Below are 16,172 nucleotides of genomic sequence, written 5' to 3'. Positions count from 1 at the left end.
GGTTGGTGTGCCTGCAGATAACCCCTGTAAACTTGGTAGTCCAGCAAACTGGACTTGGATGCTCTCCTTTCTTTGATCTGGGATCTTTGGGTACCCTCTCTATCTGGGGTGAACAGAAAGAGACTCCCTAGACAAAGCTACACAGTGTAAAGGTTCTGTATTCTCCAGTGGCTCCATAGGCTGGTGACCATTCCATGGGTCTTTGGGGAGACATTTAGATCTAGACCAGATCACGGTATACATGAAACAGTAACCCAGTTTTTCATTTAGACAGGTATCCCAGCACCGTGGTGTCTTATTATGTGTAAGTTAATGTTCCCAAATCTGAAAAATGCCCCAATTTAAAACACTTCTGGGTCCCACGTATTTCAGATATGGGGTTCTCAACTTCTCTGTCATTGAAAAATAAGAGCAAATTAAATATGAAATAAACATTTGAAAAAAAATTAATTGACTAAAGGATTTATCTGTAGGGACGTTTGGGCAGAAAACATCATTGTCATTTTGAAAAGAGTCATGAGTTTTTCTCTCAGGTGATGGTGAAGGTGGCCAACTATAGGTTTTTTTTTTTTTTTTTTTTTTTTTAATGTTTCATTATATTCTTGAAACTTGTCTGGGATTTCCTGATGTGAAATGGAATCTAGAACAAATGTGACTAGTCTATATCAGATTAAAAAACTTTCCAGACAGTGAATGGCATTTTGGGAGAACATATATAATATCAAAACACATTTCAAAAAAGGTAATGTAGCCAGGCATACACCGGCACTTGGGAGGCAAAGGTAGGAGGATCTCTGAGTTCAAGGCCAGCCTGGTCTACATAGAGAGACCTTGTCTCAAAAACAAAACAAAACAAAAAGTTAATGCATAAAGAACTTCTATGAAACAAAGATACTAGAAGTGCAATGTTAAGATGTTGACTGGGCAGTGGTGATGCATGTCTTTCATCCCAGCATTTGAGAGGCAGAGGCAGGCAGATCTCCGATTTCAAGGCCAGCCTGGTCTACAGAGTGAGTTCCAGGACAGCTAGGGCAACACAGAAAAACCCTGTCTCAAAAACCAACCAGCCAACCAACCAACCAACCAACCAAACAAACAAACAAGATGGCCAGATGTTAGGAATGACTGATTCACATACAATGCACAAGAGCTCAAACCCATGGAAGTCTGAAGCATTTCCTCCTATCAAATTGGTAAAAATCAAAGATTGTTGAAGCAGCCTTGGTGAGCGTGTGCCTCCATGCTCTTGGTGGTGGAGTGCCAGGCTAGAGAGCTCCAGTGGATTCCCCATACCAGTGCCTTAGGGCCCCCATGACAAATCACCACAAACACAAGAGAAATGAGTTCTTTCGGCTCTGAAAGTCCAGCATTGGCGCCAGCAGGTTGCTCCCTGCAGCAGGTGTGAGCCAGTGTCACGCCTGCGCTTTCCCAGCTTCCTGGGAGATGGCCTTGGTATCCTCAGATAGAAAGCCGCCTTGCATCAATCTATGCCTCCATCTTAACATGTCCTGCTCCCAGTGCCCTGTGTGTCTCTTCTCCGACCCTTCCTCTCCTTCCTCTTAGGAAGATATCAGTCACTGGATTTAGAGCCTACTCTAGTCTGTGATGCCACAGGTCCACAAAAGACCTCATCTTAACTTTGTTCTATCTATAGAGACCCTGTCTAGAGGTCTAAATTGGGTCACATTTATAGGTACTAGGGGTAAGGACTTCATTATAATCCTTTTTGGCATGTCATCTTATTTGTTCTAAATGGGTGTACTCTGTAGTCTCAAGCCTAGGATTCTGCCCTTTAGAAACAGTCCCCATTTGCACAAAAGCTTCCATTCTGTGTGTTCATCACTGCAGTGTTTGTAATGTTGAAAGCTAAAAACAAAAGTTGAGTAGAGGGCCAGGGTGATGGCTCTGTGAGTAAAGTCACTTGTCACCAAGCCTGACAACCGGAGTTCTATTCCTAGGACCCACATGATGGAAGGGAGGGAATTGACGCCTGCAAGCTGTCCTCTGTTTCCCACCTGCACACCATGGCGTATACACGCACGCACGCACGCACGCACGCACGCACGCACGCACGCACGCACACGCACACTCTCACACACACACACACACAAATGCAATGATGACATTTTTTAAGAGGTGAGTAGAGCTGGTGTTGTGGTTCATGGCTGTAATTGTAGCACTTGGGAGCCTAGAGAGAAGATTACTGACTGTTTAAGCCTGAATGAAGAGAGAGGTCTAGGCAAGCCTGTCTTAAACAAACGAAGACAGGTGGTGGGTGGTGGGTGGTGATTTGCACTCTTTCTAGGTTGACACAATCCTGTAAGAGACAAACACACAGAAGGGTAAAGGAAGTTTCCATAAAACCCAAAAAGATACTGTAAACCTTCTCTTTGGACCCTTTCTGGAGCCACAGCTAAAGCAGAAAGAAGAAATATCAATTTGATATAAAAATGATGTGGTTTTAGGAGTTTAATATTCCCTAAAAACTAGCTTTTCATGAACTATGAGAAATTAAAAATAGAAAAGTCCAGCCAGTGATGCTGTTTACATTTGACCACAACCTTGAACTGACAAGCCAATGATTGTTCTTAGCTCCTGAATTGTCCCTTATTTCTTAACAGAAGACTAAATGTCTCCGAAGTGCTCCGTGGGCCCTTCCCTACTGTTATCCCACCCCTTCTCCTTGAAGGGCACCGTCGCTACAAATTTGATGGGTACTCTTCCTGTCTGTATGTTAATACTCATCGTACATATTTAAATTTGATTTAAACGTGGCGTGCTGTGTATATTTTTGAAATTAGTCTTCTGCTTTTTGAAGTCTGTTCTTACTGGCACATCACCTCCCCTTTGTTCTTTTGATGTCAGTTAATATGACTGTATTATAGATTATACATCCTGTTTGATAGGCATTAGGTTTTCTTACTTGCTTGCCTTATATACAGTGATGTCCCTCCCACAGAGCTGTGCGTAGCCTCCTTGTGGACATGTGATGGTGTTTGTTTCATGCTTTGTGTTCACGTATCTGGCTCGAAGGACTTACGTATATCCAGCTCATGCTGTCTTATGTCACACCATGCTATCAGAATATCCAAAATGTGGCATTTTACATATTTTCCAACTATAGTAAGGGAATCCATCCATACTCTCTTCCAATGCTCTTAACCACTGAACCATCTCAGCCCCAGAAATACTTAGTTTTTAAAAGAGGCTCACACACAGGTGTCTCTGGCAGTTATGAGTGACATATGAGTGAGTCACTAAGAGCTGGCTTCCTGGATGGGAACCTGAGGTTAGTTGTCCTGTTCGAGCCTGGGGGCTGGACAGACCTGGCTTCAAGTCTCACTCCTGTTTGCTACTTAGCTCCATGAGTTCATGGAATGTTTCTCAGTTGTAAAATATGAGAGAACCAAGAATATGATCGGTGTCCTCTCCATCACTGGTCTCTTGGGCTTGGGATGAGGCAGCCCATCATGGTGGGAACAGCCAGGGAGGAAAGGGGAAGAAGAGAGGACCTGTCATACAGTTCCCGTTAAGATCCTGCCCCTCCCACTTGGGGGCCCCAGTGACCTTTCACTAGGATCTACCTCCTAAGAGTTCCATCTCCCAATAGTGTCATAGGCTGGAGACAGCCTTTGTCACATGGGCCATTGGGGGTCATTTCAAATCCAGACTTCAACGTGGTTACTCCGAAATTTCCTTATTTATTTTTGTGTGTATGCTTGTGTAGCGTATGTGTGTCCGTTTGTTTGTGTGTGTGTGTGTGTGTGTGTGTGTGTGTGTGTGTGTGTGTGTGTGTGTGTGTATGAAGGCCAGAGGTTGGCACTAGCTGTCTTCTTTTGCTGTCTACCTTAGTTTTTGAGACAGGCTCTCTCACTAGACTTGGACTTCACTGGGAGACTGACTGGCTACCTCTGCTGCCCCACAGCCCTGGGCTGGGGTTACCGACATGTGTGACCACTCTTGGCTTTTATGTGGGTACTGGGTCTATAATCTCAGGTCCTCATGCCTTTGTACCCACCAAGACATCTCCCCAGCCTCACTCTGAGAATGAAATGAAAAGGCATATAAAATGCTTACCATGTACCCGGGTATCATTTGAAATGCTTGGAAATATTAGTGATGATAAACAGATTTCTCTGCTTTTTCACATCTGGCTGATTTTTGAGAAAAAGGCTGTGGGGAAGCACATTCCTGCAGGTATTAGAAGATAAAACGGTGTACCCGTGACTTTAGGAAGGAGGAAACCTGGTGACCTCCCCTGTTGTTGGCCAGAATGAAATGAGCTGCCAGACTGGAGGCTCCCTTGTGATGGGAGCCTTGGGTTTAGGCATAGCCACAGGCCTAGACAAGGCTGAGCTGATGAAACCTGTGATCTGTCCTTGAAAATATGGTGAAGAGCGGGGCGACTGCTTAGTTATTATTCTAAGTGTAGGCTGCTAAATGGCTTGTGCTGGTATGTAATGGCTTCTTAGGTGATGCAGGCTGCCAAGGAAATATTCACACTGGCAAGTCACTGAAAATCTCTGCCTGAGAGGTTGGAAGGCTTCCAGAACTTTCCTTAGGACAGTGCTCAAACCTGTCACAGTTTATTTTGTTGCCTTGTTTTCGTGCCACAGATTTGATCATTGCTTTTACAGTGTGAGCGTTGAAAGCATATCCTAACATCCACCTACTCCAAGACAGTCATTTGTATCCTCAGCCTGGAGAGTTCTGTGGGTGCCTCCATCTGCCAGCTCCCTGAGCCAGATGCCTGGCACATGTCCTCAGTTCCAGACCCCCCATGTCCACCCCAGCCCTAGGAAGTGACTCTGTTTCATGAATTCATTTCAGATGCGCTTCTCCTCTCTCTCCTCTGCCATTGTTTTAGGTTTCCAGATGACCATTCTGATTGGTTCTCCATCATTTAAAACTCTCCTCTTGTTTCTGCTTGTTGATGGGATGCAGGGTGGGTTCCTTAGTGTGGTGCTCTATCTAGCTCTCTATAAACTGTCCACTGCGTATCTCTTGTCTCCCATAGCAGTGTTGTGGAGATGTGAGCATGGCTGTGTGCATCCGCCCTCATCTTCTAGAAGGGGCTTTCCTGGCAAACGTACTTATTCAATATGGGCAAATGGTTTCTAAACATCATTCTCTACTTGAAAACAGAAACAGAGCTTGCTCTAGAGAATTGTGAATTCAAGGGTAGCATAGTTTTACATAGTGAGACCTGTAATGAAGGAAGGGAGAGGAAGAGAGAGAAGGAGGCAGGGAGGGAGTCTGTAATTAGAAGTAAAAAGGGTGTCAAAAATGAGATATAGGAGTCTGGGGGGATGGCTCAGTGGTTAAGAACACTGGCTGTTCTTTCAGAGGCCCTGGATTTGATTTTCAGCATCTACACGGTAACTCACAACTGTCTATAACTCCTTTTTCAGGGGCTGTGACACCCTCTTCTGGCCTCTGTGGGCACCAGGCACACATGTGGTGCACAGACATACATGTAGGCAAAACATACATACATATAAAAAGTGAGTAAATATTTTTTAAAAGTGACCTGTAGTTCTGGGAATATGTTCCAGTCAGTAGACTGTTTTTGTCACACACACATAAGGACCTGAGTCTGATCCCCAGATGTCTGGTCATGGATACAAAGGTGGAGACAGGTGGACCCCTGGGGCTCTATTATAGCCAGCCAGGCTAGTCCACCTGGCAGACTCCAGGTCGAGTAAACCCTGTCTATGAAAAAGGTGGACTGTACCTGAGGTTGACTTCTTCCGGTCTCCATGTACATGGACCTTGACATGCACCTGCATGCACACAAACACAAGTGAGTTATAAAACTCATAGACTTGGGGGCTGGAGAGATGATTCAGTGACTAAGAGCACATCTTACTCTTGCAGAGAATTGAGTTTAAACCCCAGCACCAATGTCACAGCCCTGTAAGTCCAGATCTGCCATCTTCTTCTGACCTCACATGGTATACAGTCACACGCACATCAAACAACTAAATAAAGCATTAAAAAATGTCACGGCCCTAAAAGAACCCATTCTGGGGCAGGGATGCAGCTTAGTAGGGAACGCTTGCCTAGCATGCATGAAGGCCTGGGTTTGAGCCTCAGCCCCTCAGAAACCAGGTGTGGTGGCGCATACCTGTAAGCCTAGCATTTGAAAGACAGAGGCTAGGAGCTTAGAGTGTGTATCATCGAACTGTATAATTCCTCAGAATTATTTTGGCTCCCCTGGCCCCTTTGACTTTCCTTTTTCTAAGTTCAAACTTCTCTGCTTGCTTGTTGGTTTATTTTGCAGTGCTGGGGTAGACCCTGGAATGCTAGGCAAACGTTGCCGCTGAACTGCATGCAGCCCCAGCCTTTGGATTTTTGAGACAGGGTTTTGCTGTGTAGCTCAGGCTGGCCTCAGACTTGCAGTGTTCCTATCTGTGCCTCTCCAGTTCAAGTTTTTTATTTATGTATTTATGTATGTATGTATTTATTTTTAACTTTCTTTATTCTTTATGTCTTCCATATCATGCATCTCCATCTCATTTATTTCTGTGTCCCTTTGTATCCACCCTCTGCCCTTGAAACCTCCCCCCTCAAAAATAAAATTTAAGAGAAAAAATAAATGAAAAATCAATTTCATCATGGAAGCTGCAGTGTGACACGGTGAGTCACACAGTAAACCCTTTTATCCATGCATCTTTACATGTAAGTGTTCATTGCAAAGAGCCACTGGTCTGGCTTCTGGCACGCTATCAGTGCTGGGTCCTCACTGGGACTCCGCTTGGATATCCTGTTGTTACCCTGTGTCATGGAGATCCTTCAGCTTTGGGTCTGCAGGACTGGCCCCTTCATGTGTTCCAGCAGATCACAGATGCGGTGGATGTTGGGGAGGGCCAACACATAACCCTGGTTCTGGGCCTGGGTAATTGTAGGGTTGGTTGGCCCACCCGCTCTCCCTTGTCCTCACCACGAAGATGAGCTCTCCTGCATTGCCCTGGCTAGTTCACCCCTTGCAGTAATGAGCAAGGGGTGGGGCTAGTTCCCCCACTTTCATGTCCTTAGGGTTGGTTCTCCCACACCTATATCTGCAGGGCCAGCTCCACGGTGTTGCCTAGGCATGATGTAGGAGCCACTGATGAGGAGCAGGGACAGTTGTCCTATGGTGATATTGTGTCCCCTAATATATTGTGCACCCTAATAAACTTATCTGGGGTCAGAGAACAGAACAGCCACTAGATATAGAGGCCAGAAAATGGTTGCACACACGCCTTTAATCCTAGCATCCCGGAGGCAGAGATCTGTCTGGATCTCTGTGAGTTCAAAGCCATACAGGAAACAGCCAGGCATGGTGACACATACCTTTAATCCCAGGAAGTGATGGCAGGAAGCAGAAAGGTATATAAGGTGTGAGGACCAGGAACTAGAGCCTGGTTAAGCTTTTAGGCTTTTATCAGCAGTTCAGCTGAGATCCATTCGAGTGAGGACTCAGAGGCTTTCAGTCTGAGGGAACAGAATTGGCTGAGGAATTGCCAAGGTGAGGTTAGCTGTGGCCTGTTCTGCTTCTCTGATCTTTCAGTGTTCACCCCAATACCTGGCTCCAGGTTTGTTTTTATTAATAAGACCTTCTAACAATTTGTGCTATACTGTCCCTCTCTTAGGACCTCAGGGCCAGCTCTCCCACCTGCCTCAGGTGTTGATGGGCTAGGTAGGGTAGAGTGGCAGAGGGCATCTCTCCATGGCCCATGCTGCCACATGACAGGTGAGTAATGGGGGCAGCTCTCTGATGCTCACAGCTTTGGGGCTGTCTCACCCACACCTCCGTCAACAGGATTGGTTCTATTGTGCTGCCCAGGTGAGGTGCAGGGCCTGCTCTCCCAAGTGTTGCAGCTGGTGGGGGACAGGAGCAACTCTCTCACCTGCCTCAAGCATTGATGGGCAGTGTGTGTGTGTGTGTGTGTGTGTGTGTGTGTGTGTGTGTGTCTATTTTTTAATTGATACATTAAAAAATTGAGGCTGAAGAGATAGCTCAGTGGATAAGAATGCTTTCTATGCAAACATGAGATTTTATTGAAATTCAAGACCCTCCCTTAAGAAACCAGAAACAGAGAACTGGGCATGATGTTGCTTGCCTGCAATCCCAGTGCTTGGGAGGTGGAGGCAGGAGGTCAGGAGTTCAAGGCCATCTTTGGCTACATAACAGGTTCATGGCCAGCTTATACTGCAGGAATTGGCAAGGTGAGGTTAGCTGTGGCCTGTTCTGTCTCTGTGATCGTTCAGCGCTCACCCCAATACCTGGCTCCAGGTTTGTTTTTATTAATAAGACCTTCTAAAACAAGCAGGAAAATAAGATTTCAGCAAACTAATTCCTAAAAGTGATATGAAAAGTAAAGCAGGTCTGTTGTGGGCCAGGGAGCATGCTCAACTGAGTTCAATCCCTGGCATTGGGAAGTCTTAATGGTAATTGGACATTTCCTGTCCTGACTGCCTGGTCCCAAATAACTGATTCAGAGGATAAATAGGAATTGTAAATGCTCAACCAATAGCTAAGGCTTATTACTAACTAGCTCTTATGTTTTAAGTTAACCAATATTCCTTATTTATGCTCTGTCACATCTCAGTACCTTTATTAGCATGGCATGTTCATCTCCTCCCTCTGCTCCTTGCTAGTGACTCCTCTCTCCGTCCTTCTCCTTCCCATCTTCCTTAGTTTGGTCACCCCGCCTATACTTCCTGACTGGCCACTGGCCGATCAGCATTTTATTAAACCAATTCGAGTGGCAAATCTTTACGGTGTACAAGAGGATTATTCTACAGCACTTAATAATCACACAAATACTATAAGCAAAGGAGATATGTTGAACTTTAATACAAAACAACATTATGAAATCTATACATGTATCCAAACATTACACAACACCCTGCACATATGTATAATTTGTGTGGGGAGGTGTTGCAGGCATGGCGCTGTGCAGATGCAGAGATGCATGTGCAGAAGCCAGAGAGGATTTTAGGTGTCTTCCTCCATTGCTCTCAGCCTTGTTCTCTGGAGGCAGGGTCTCTCACTGAACCTGAAGCTTGCCATCTGGGGCTAGGCTAGCTGGCCAGTGCTCTCCCAGGATCCATCCTGGGAACCCCTGATGCTGGGATTACAGGGCACACAGGATACACAGGGTACCTCTACATGGGTGCTAGGGATTCAAACCTCGGTTCTCATGCTTGCATAGCATTGAGCCATCTCCCCAGCCTCAATTTTTTATTTTTATGCATCAATTAAAAAATACATTGAACTGGAGAGGCACAGATAGGAACACTGCAAGTCTGAGGCCAGCCTGAGCTACACAGCGAAACCCTGTCTCAAAGATCTAAAGGCCGGGGCTGCAGTTCCATGGCAACATTTGCCTAGCATTCCAGGGTCTATCCCAGCACTACAAAATAAACCAACAAGCAAATAGAGAAGTTTGAACCTAGAAAAAGAAAAATCAAAGGGACCAAAGGAACCAAAATATTAATTGTTTTTCTTCTTTCTCATCACACACATATAAGACTATAAACTGCCTTTTCAACTCTTCTTTAGTTGAAACCAGTTATTTTATGTGTTGTTTTCATTTTAATCCAATTAAAAGTGTTCTAATTTTCAGTTAGGCTAGCCTAGACTACGTGTGTGTGTGTGTGTGTGTGTGTGTGTGTGTGTGTGTGTGTGTGTGTGTGTAGTGAGTCCAGGCTAGTTTGGGATAGAGAATGAGACCTTGTCCTAACAAAACAATTCTAACTTTCCATGATAATTCTCCTTTCACTCTGGGTTATTAGGATCTGTGTTAACTAATTTCTAGATAATTGGATATCTCCCAATTATTCTTCTGTTGTGCATTTCTACTTTAATTCAGCTGTAATGCAAGAGCATGCCTGGATGATAGCTTCCTTTCATGGCCAGACTATGCTCCATCTTTGTGACTGTCCCATATGTGCACTTGGGAAGAGTATGTCGTCGCCTGTTGGAGGCGTGGCCTTGGAATGGTCAAGCAGATAAGTTGGCTGATATGACTGACAGGTGCTGTAACAATGTTGCCTTTTCTGTCTCCTTGTCCTGAGAAATAGTTACTGATGTCTCAAGTGGTCGCTACTTTTTGGTTCTTAGTTTTTACTTCCCATATATATTTAACTTTATAAAGAAATTAGTAATTAATATCCAAAACATGTTGTCTAATATATTTATTTTTTATTTGAGAAAAGTATTGATTTGCCAGTAAAATTAAGGAGGTACAGTGATCTCCCATGACCATCCTACCACAGTAGCTAAAAGGACTCCTTTTCACCACCCAGGTCACTAAATGCAGTTGGTAAACATTGAAACACGTCATTCATCATCTGTAGTTGATATTGGGGTTTGCTCTTTATGTTCTGTGGGCTTGGCCAAGAGCACATTGACCTGTGTCTGTAACTATCCTATCAAGAGTCTTCTCAATATCCTAAATCCTCTGTTCTTCCCTCCCCATTCTCCACCCCATGCTGTTGTGAGAGGCCTTGCTGTTTCGGATTGCTCTATCTTCTTGGAACATTGCAGTCGTTTGCCCAGGATGTTTGCTCTTCTTTATCTGATACTGTTCTTTGTTCCAAGATTTCCTTTTCAGATATTAATATAGTTCCTTTAACTTTCTTTTATGTTTACAAGGATGTGCTTTGTATTTGTTTTCCTTTGCTATAACAAAATACCCGAAGTTTGGGACTTTATAAAGAAAAGCTATTTATCCTACCCACTAGACCATTGGAGGAGGGGAGAGAAAAGGTTCAGTTCACAGTTTTGGAGGTTCAAAGTCTAGACACTGGTACACATTCTCTGATGAGGGCCCTTTTGTTCACATCACATGGCAAGATGTGAGAAGGAGACAGAGAGGGTAGACTTGCTCTTTTGTCACTATTGTCTCTCAAGAACTAACCAGGGTCCCATGAGAACTACATCATTTTGAAGGGAAGTACCCAAAATGACCTTGACCTAGATTATAGCTCTTACCATGCCTAGGTTCCCCACACCGAACCCTTGGGAGATGCTGTATCCCAGATCATAGTGGTTTTCCCACTCCTTTCCCTTGCACTTACCTAGGTTTACACATTTACCTTTCAGGATCCAACCCCCAAACTCTGCCTTTTAATTGATATGTTTAGACCATTCACATTCAGTGCAACTATTAATACAGATGGCTTAAATGTACAACTCAGTTGTGTTTCTGTTTGTTACATCTATTCTTTCTTTCCCCTGAACATTTTCATCTCTATGATTCAGTCATCATTTATACTTAAGAAAAAACCTTTAATGTCATACTTGGCATAGTGGGTCAAGGATAGTCACCTTTAATCCCAGCACTTGGGAGACAGAGGCAGGATCTCTGTGAGTCTGAGGCCAGCCTGGGCTACAGGGTGAGTTCCAGGTCAGCCAGGGCTACATAGAGAGTCTATCTCCCCAAACCAAACAAACAGAACTTTGGAGTTTAGAGAATGTGTCTTCACTCTTGGAGGGTGCTCTGTGGGGCTCCTGTGCAGCTCACAATCTCTTGTTTTGCTTTTACTTTCGAATGAGCATTGCTGTGGCTTCTGCTCTGGTCAGTTACATTATAGAGCAAACAGACAGCATGAAAACTTCCGCTGTACCTTCTGTGATCCCAGTTTCTCTTTGTGCAGATCCAGGTTTCTTTCTGAGATTATCTCCTTTTACCTATGGACTTTCCTCTGACCTTGGCATTAGATAGGCCAAGAACAAATTTCCTAAGTTGTTGCTTTCCTCAGACATGTTTTTACCTCTTTGTTTTTGAAGAGTACTTGGTATCCTGCACTGGGTTGGCAAGGTTTTTTTTTTAGCACTTAAGGATGTAACTCTAGCCAGGCATGGTGGCACACACTAATCCCAGCACTCAGGAGACATGGAGATCTCTGTGAATTTGAGGCTAGCCTGGTCTGCATAATGAGTCTCAAGCCAGCCAAGGCTACATAGTTAGACCCTGTCTTAAAACAAACAAAATCTAGAAAATAATCCCCCCAGCTCCAAAACAAAGCTCTAACTACATTGTTTACTATTTTGCATTGTTTCTACGAGAACGCATTGTACCGCTTACTTTTGTTGTTTACATTCGCTTTTCCTGTCAGCTTTCCACATTCCTTTTTGTTTGCTGGTCTCAGTATTTTCAATATAATGTATCTAGTTGCAATAAGTATGGGAGGTTTTAAAAAACATACAGGGAGGGGCTGGAGAGGTGGCCAGGGTTTCAGAGCACTCGCTACTCTTCCAGAGGACCTGAGTTAAGTATTTCCACTTTGGGTGGCTCAGAGCCACCTGTAAGTCCAGTTCCAGGGGATCTTATTTTCTCTTGTGGCACCCATGGATGGACACACACATACACACAGAGACAGAGAGTATCTTCTGACCTTTTTGGTGTAGCAGAAATCTTAAATGGTCTTATTAATAAAATCAAACCTGGTGCCAGTGAATGCTGGAAGATCAGAGAAGCAGAACAAGCCACAGCCACCTCACCTCGCCAGTTCCTCAGCTGATCCTGTTTCCCCAGATTGGATGCCTCTAAGCTGAACTGTGCTGCTCAAAAGCCTAAAAGCTTAACCAGCTCTAGTTCCTGGTTTTCACACCTTATATACCTTTCTGCTTTCTGCCATCACTTCCTGGGATTAAAGGCTCACTTCCTGGTATTAAAGGCGTGAGTCACCATGCCTGGCTGTTTCCAGTGTGGCTTTAAACTCACAGAGATCCATCTGTGTGTTTATGCTAGGATTAAAGGTGTGAGTGCCACCATTTTCTGGCCTCTATATCTAGTGGCTGTTCTGTTCTCTGGCCCCAGATAAGTTTATTGGGGTGCACAATATTTTGGAGAACACAATATCACCACACCTTGGATCTGTGTTTTAGTGGCTTTCATTATAAGTATAGTATTCTTAGCCTTTAATGACTTATGTTTCCCATCCCTCCCATTCTGTCTCACCTCCAGTGCTCCCGGTTTCATATGTGTTTACTTAATATTGTTACTGGAGATCTTGGGTGCTCTGTTTGTTCTTGGCCTTTCTGCTCATTGTTTTGGATGATTTCTATGGACCAACCCAGTCTTGAAGGATGCAGACTCCTTTCTCATCTGAGTTGTGTCTACTGGTGAGCTGTCTAGAGAAGCTGTCTAGAAGTTCTTCATCTCTGTTACTTTGTTGTTTTCTTTTTAGCACTCTCTTGGGCACCTTCTCTTGGCTTCTGATTCTCTGCTGAAATAACACAAATGAATTTGGAATTTTCATTAATGCCTTTAGCATATTAATCATAATTATTTATAATTACTGTCAGATCACCCCATGTCTGAGCCATATCCGAGTCTTCTGATGATCACTTTGTTTTCTGGGTATCTGCTGCTGATCTTTCTTGCCTTTTTGTATGCCTTGTGACTTTAAAATCTAGCCATCTCCAGCAGGACAGTAGATGCTGGTGTAAACAGTTTTTAACATCTGGCACGGGTACACCTTTCCTTCTACTTTCACTGGGGATTTGAGTTAATCTGGCTCGAAGTTGGGTGAACTTTAAGGTTTGGAGTTGCTATGGTTACCCTACGTGCACTAAAGCTTTCCAGTGCTGTCGGTAATAGCATGTGTTTGAGATGAGGACTAGGTGGCCAGAGGCCCCTTCCTGTGTGATCCTCTCCATGTCTGCTCCACCCTCAGCTCTTCTCTTTGCATGTCGTTCATGAAGCTCTGGTTCCATGCTCTCCTCCCCAAAGTGCCTGTCTCTTACTTGCGGCTTAAGACCGTTGAGTCTGGGGAAGATTCTGGCCATCATCCCGGGTATCGCGTTCCCTGGCCTTTGTGGCCTCTGCAGGGCTCCTGGCTCTCCCTGGGGTGGGCAGCATTGGTTCTCATGCCCCCTCCAGGAACAAGAGTTTTCATTCAGTAATGAGAATTTCAGGGCTCCTGCTTTTCAGACTTGTCAGTGAGACAAAAACATTCATATCACATTCCAAGGGATCCTTGATGTCACCGAAGACCTCAGTTCTGCTTCTTTCCCTGTTTTTCTTGTGGGTGTTCATACCTTGAGAAGCTGATAACTGCTGAGAGCTGTCGTAAGTAGATTAGGAAGTCATTCTGCACTGCAGAATTTCCTGTCATTCTGTCCTGTGGCCCAGAGTAACTAACTTGTGTGTTTGTCCTCAGCACCAAAAGCTATCAAGGTAGAGTAGAATGTTTCAGCTGCTGATGGAGGTCTTGTCCTTACAAGGGCATGCGTGGATGTTATGTGCTAGCTTTTGATTGGTCCTGCCTTTGGGCTTGCTTCCTACAGATCTTGAGCTAAAAATATCTGCTCAAAGTGAATGCAATGTGAGTCACATTAACTATATCTAATAAGATGTAGTTGGTTTTTTTGTTTGTTTGTTTCTTACTCTTTGAGGGCCCCAGCTACCAAATAAATACATGGAGACTTATTCTTATTTATGAATGCCTGGCCTTAGCTTAGCTTATTTCTAGTCAGCTTTTCTAACTTAAAGTATTCCATATTCCATTTCTCTCTGGGCGATGGTGGCACATGCCTTTAATCCCAGCACTCGGGAGGCAGAGGCAGGTGGATCTCTGTGAGTTTGAGGCCAGCCTGGTCTCCAAAGCAAGTTCCAGGAAAGGAGCAAAACTACACAGAGAAACCCTGTCTCAAAAAACCAAAAAAAAAAAAAAGAAAAAAAAAAGAAAAGAAAAAGAAAAAAGTATCCCTTTCTCTTAATTTTGCCTTTGGGCTTTTTTCCTTCCTTCCTTCCTTCCTTCCTTCCTTCCTTCCTTCCTTCCTTCCTTCCTTCCTTCCTTCCTTCCTTCCTTTCTTTCTGTCTTTCCTTCCTCCCTCCCTCCCTCCCTCCCTCCCTCCCTCCCTTTCTCCTGGCTGGGTGGCTGGCCCTTAGAGTCCTGCTTTCCTCCTTTTCTCACCCCTCACACCTCTTCCCTAGATTTTTCCTCCTATTCTCTCTGCCTGCCAGCCCCACCTATTTCTCTCTCCTGCCTAGCTATTGGCTGTCCATCTCTTTATTAGACCAATCAGGTGTTTTAGGCAGGCAAAGTAACACAGCTTTACAGAGTTAAACAGATGCAGCACGTCTTTGCATCATTAAACAGCATAAACAAATGCAACACATCTTAAAGTAATATTCTACAATAGTAAGCTGTCTCTAAAGTTGCACAATATATACATGATGGACAATAACAATGACTACTACTTTATCCTTTTTTTTTTTTTTTTTTTGGTAACAAGATCTGGTTGCATTGTCCAGGCTGCAGTAGTTGTTCATAGGCATCTTCCCACTACTGATCCAAATGTAGAGACCCATGGTCCCCCACTCCTGAGAGATCACCATAAGGATGCCCACCATAGTGTGGACATCAATCAACATAGATCAACATAGCATACCATAGCCCTGGACCTTGGGCTCAGTGGATTCTCCTGCCTCAGCCTTCCAGATAACTAGGACCATGGGTCCTCTGTGCAGTATCCAGCTGAATGCAGTCATTTTAAGCTAGTAGAATCATTTTTCAGTAGAATCATTTTTTTAGTCTTGCGATGGACTGGCTAGGGGAACAAGACACCTCTCATTCATTCTTGCACTTTTTGAAAGAAGAGAGGTTGCTCTTCATTAAGGGATGTCCCTCGTTGTGAGTAGACAGCAGAGAACCTGACATTGTTGGCACCTAGGCGCTCATCTCTTGGCCCTTTGTCATTTAAGACCGAGACTCATGACTTCACAAGTTTTATTTTTCTGTATTATTATTAATCAAGAAGGGTTGTAACTTTGTTCATATGAAGCATTGATGAATCGTATTCCTACTGATGGTTCTCCCTGGGCAAGTTTTAAACAAGAGCCTTAATTTGATGATAGTTCCTGCTCCAGAAACTTTGTAGATCTCCACTTGGAACTCTCCTTTCTTACACTGAAAGTTTAGGCATAGATTTTTTTTTAAAAAAAATGAGTGTGTATGTGTGTGTATCTGTGTGTGTGTCTGTCTGTGTGTGTGTGTAAAGGCCAGTGTGTGTCTGTGTGTGTGTGTGTCTGTGTGTGTGTGTAAAGGCCTGTGTGTGTGTGTGTGTGTGTGTGTGTGTGTGTATGTGTGTAAAGGCCAGAGGACAACCTGAGGCGGCATCATCAGAAACACCACCCACCTCCTTTGAGAATTGCCCCTCATTGGCCTGC

General features: G+C 44.2%; 1 protein-coding gene and 1 non-coding gene across 2 annotated transcripts in view; both read left to right on the top strand.

Moving 5' to 3' along the window:
• Positions 1-16,172, top strand: part of Cryl1 (crystallin lambda 1) — a 123,938-nt gene that overhangs the window by 54,867 nt on the left and 52,899 nt on the right. The gene's annotated exons all lie outside the window — the stretch shown is intronic.
• On the top strand, positions 2,293-2,415 carry LOC121832470 (small nucleolar RNA SNORA26). The gene has a single exon (XR_006076124.2). It is a non-coding gene; the product is annotated as a small nucleolar RNA SNORA26 (small nucleolar RNA).

Source organism: Peromyscus maniculatus, chromosome 9 (assembly GCF_049852395.1).
Source record: "Peromyscus maniculatus bairdii isolate BWxNUB_F1_BW_parent chromosome 9, HU_Pman_BW_mat_3.1, whole genome shotgun sequence".
In the NCBI taxonomy this organism is placed as follows: domain Eukaryota; kingdom Metazoa; phylum Chordata; class Mammalia; order Rodentia; family Cricetidae; genus Peromyscus; species Peromyscus maniculatus.
This window is presented reverse-complemented; position numbering and strand designations above follow the sequence as displayed.